This window comes from Dermacentor albipictus, chromosome 3, assembly GCF_038994185.2.
Source record: "Dermacentor albipictus isolate Rhodes 1998 colony chromosome 3, USDA_Dalb.pri_finalv2, whole genome shotgun sequence".
NCBI classification, from domain to species: domain Eukaryota; kingdom Metazoa; phylum Arthropoda; class Arachnida; order Ixodida; family Ixodidae; genus Dermacentor; species Dermacentor albipictus.
Genome location: NC_091823.1, coordinates 163233628 through 163237188, shown reverse-complemented (window position 1 = coordinate 163237188; position 3561 = coordinate 163233628).

Sequence of the window (3561 nt, the reverse complement as noted above, 5' to 3'; positions counted from 1 at the left end):
CATCTTTCTTGTTAGGCATACATTACCACGAGCTTTTTCAAGGTGGTCACAAGAGAGATGGTGGCTTTAATGAGAAACCATAGACGTTAAAGGCAGCCATGAAAATGTAGTAAGAAATTATGCAATGCATAGCATTTACTCAGTTTAGAGAGCTTCCAAAGTTGCCATAAGGCCTTGATAGCTGTGGATGAGGGAACAGTTGTAGCCCTATTTGTAGCATGAGAAATGAACATTAAGATCGAAACGTAAGTAAAAATTCTTAATGCGATTAAAAACCTTGCTATACTTTTAAAAAGACAGTGAAATGAAATTAGTATCACAATTTTCTTTTCATCTTACTTCATTTAGGTTGAATATACTGATTTTAGTAAGACAAAAAAGCAGAGGGGGGAAGCACATAAGAAAAATTCTAGTCTATTTTTATATTCTGCCTTCTCTAAATTCAAAGTTCGGTAAAGTTAACTTGGAAAGCTGCGGTGAAGCCATTGCTTCAGCCTGTATGGTGCATAACAGCAGCAATCGCCAGCCTAACTGCTTGGGTTTACAGTGCCTTATTTGTATTGTATACCTTTTAAGTGCTGAGCTATTGGACGATTGATTAAGGTGACCAACATGCTGAACCAGTTGTTTACTGAGTAAAATACATGGAGAAGTGTGGAAAGATAGGACAGAGCACAGGGGATGTATTCCGTGCCCACCCAGTGGAAATGTCCCTTTCATCCGCTGCTGAAGTTCTGATTGGCTGGACTGGGGTATGCATGAGAACGTGACATGCCCCCCCAGCTAATTCGCACTTCCGCAGAAAAGGATATGGACATGTCCACTAGACGAATACTTACAAAGCTATTTAATAGAGTACTTCTGTAGCCAACATGCCTGCTATGCTATCCTTGCTTTCAATGTCTGTCTTTGTAAAAGTGGGAAGAACCAGGTTTGTGCTTAGAAAGCTTTCCTGAGAGTGTGTACCTTGAAGCCCATAGTGGTAATCGCAGGAAACGGGGCTAGATCCAGAGTAGCACCAAAGGGCAAGCTTTCATCGAAATAAATATGGAGGGAAGTGACTGCATGCTCAAACTTGTCAGCTCACAAATTTGCCAAGACCAAGTGATGTCAGAAGTTGATGAAGCCTACATGGTTAATGTATAACCGCTTAGGCCAATATTATTTAGATACTTTTTATGAGGACTACATATTTACTGGAAATCTCAAAATAATTATGTTAGTGCAGAATACCTTCCACTAGTGACGTCCTTCAAAGAATGAAAATGTTTGAGTTGTACTTGTGTGGTGCATGACGTTACTTTTTTAAAACAAACTCAGCAATGGAAACAAAATGCAAAGAGTAGTACTCCAAATATATTGCCACCTCTTTGGGGCTAGATGAATTCAAATAATAATATTCAAATGAAGATCGGGCATAAAAAATATATGTTTCGGCTCCCAAATGAAAGCCTCGTTCACAACGATTGTGAACAAAGCTCCAGTTGAACCACCTCTTATTTTTCATTTTTATGGTTGGCAGTTAATTTTAAACTACTTACCGTGCCTCTTTTGACCAAACCAGACAGGCTGCCATCAAACTTTTCGCTACTTAGATGCAAATGATTGGAGGTAGGCAAATACATTTTTCTAATAGGAATAGTAGGTATCGAATAGTCAAACACTGATGCATACAGTTACAGCAGGCATATTTATCTTGGCATTAAGCACCATGCTTGTATCGCCTAGTAAAAGAAAGACAGCTATCAAGGAACATTAGGATTATTTTTAAACACGGTTAATTATACCTCATACACTTGTAGCAGATGTAGTGCTTCTCAAGAATCATGTCCAAACTGCACACACTAAGACATTAAGCTGGGATATTCAAAAAGACGAGTACATGTCTTGCTCGCCAAGTGACTTTTAGTATGCTCAATTATGTAAAGTGTGCTATTATATGATTAATGTAATTTGTAAGTGTAATTTGTAATTAATGTAATTGCAAAGAAAGAACAAGCCAGGATCTCTTGCTTCATATATATGCACTGAATCAAGAAAGTAATTAACGAAGAACACCAGAAATAAGCACAAATATTTGTGTGCGTTCTGGCATAAAATAATTCTCATGTAAGCCACGTAACATGCTTTCCAAAGCATCCCCTACCTTAACTTACAGCTGCATCACATGAAGGCACTTTCTAAGAGCACACGTGATTCATGATCATTCACTGTGTTAGTGACTCCCACTGAAGTAGACTGAGAACATATCTGGGCATTGCACTCAACAGCTGATGTAGAGTGAGAAGACTGCTGCTTGTAGGTATGAATGAACCAACTGAATAAGAAATATAGGTTCTCAAACTTCCAGTAGTAAGTGTGGCAGCACTTAAGGAACACATATTGCAACTAAAACGTGCAACACATGATGAAATAACTGAAATAGCTAGGGCGAGTTTAATAGACCTATAAACAGGAAACTGCAAATTACCAACATTTCTGAATACTTTTCTTCACATGTACTCACCTCATAAGTATGACTTCCCTTAATGCTAGAACCTCTGCGTTAATTTCATAATTCCACATTCTCGCTGCTTTGCTCATGCTGATTGACATCTAGCACAAAGGTTGGCAAAAGTAGCTGAGCATGTGCCTGTGTTGAGAGGCAAGCTGCCCACATCTGGTAGCCACATGCCAATTTTTCAAAGTAGATGAAAGGGACGCCTTGAGGGTCAACTAAAGCCCCTTGATATTTTGAAAGTAGCGACAATCTCCTTCTCACGGCGCTCTCCTCCTCGATTCTCCTCGCCCGCCGGCTGCGCACGGCGCGTTTTTCCACCTGGGCTCCCGCGACGGGCCGCAGGATTCTATGGAGGTGTGTTATTTTGGGCCAGTGGGACGCCCCAGTGGGGTTGAAAATTTTGAGAAATGCTAATAACACCATCGATAATGTTGGGGGCAATGTTTATGAGGAGTTTGGTTTTTCTTAAAGCCGTATGAACGGGGTATACCGTTGTAAAGGCAGTTTTGAGAAGAGTTCTATACTCCAGACAATTTTTCTGCCACATGATCAGACGCTTTACATCGTGCGTCTGATCTAGTATTGCTTGTGACGCATCTCTTTGTGTGTGGTTTATTAAGCGAAAGCCTTAGACCTCTGTTTCAAGGTCCCGTTGTGAGCTACAGAAAATATCACGTGACCGAAGGAAGGTGGGAAGCGAACCAAAACATGTGCAGCCGCGTATAAGAGATGGTTAATGATTAGCAAAGTAATGATTGATTAGTGACTGTATTAAAATGAATTCGGGTGTATTAAGGCGGATTAAGTTGGATTAAAGTCGATGAAGGTGCATTAGGGTGAATGAAGGTGGATTAAGGTGCATAAAGGAGGACTAGGTTGGATTAAGGTCGATGAAGGTGAATTAGGGTGGATGAAGGTGCGTTGAGGTGCATTAAGCACTACTAAAGTGGATTAGGGTGGATTAAAGTGCATGAAGAAAGATAAGGGTGGAATAAGAAGGATTAATGTACATTAAGGAGTAATATGGTAGGCTACGGTGAATTAAAGTGAATGATGAGGAT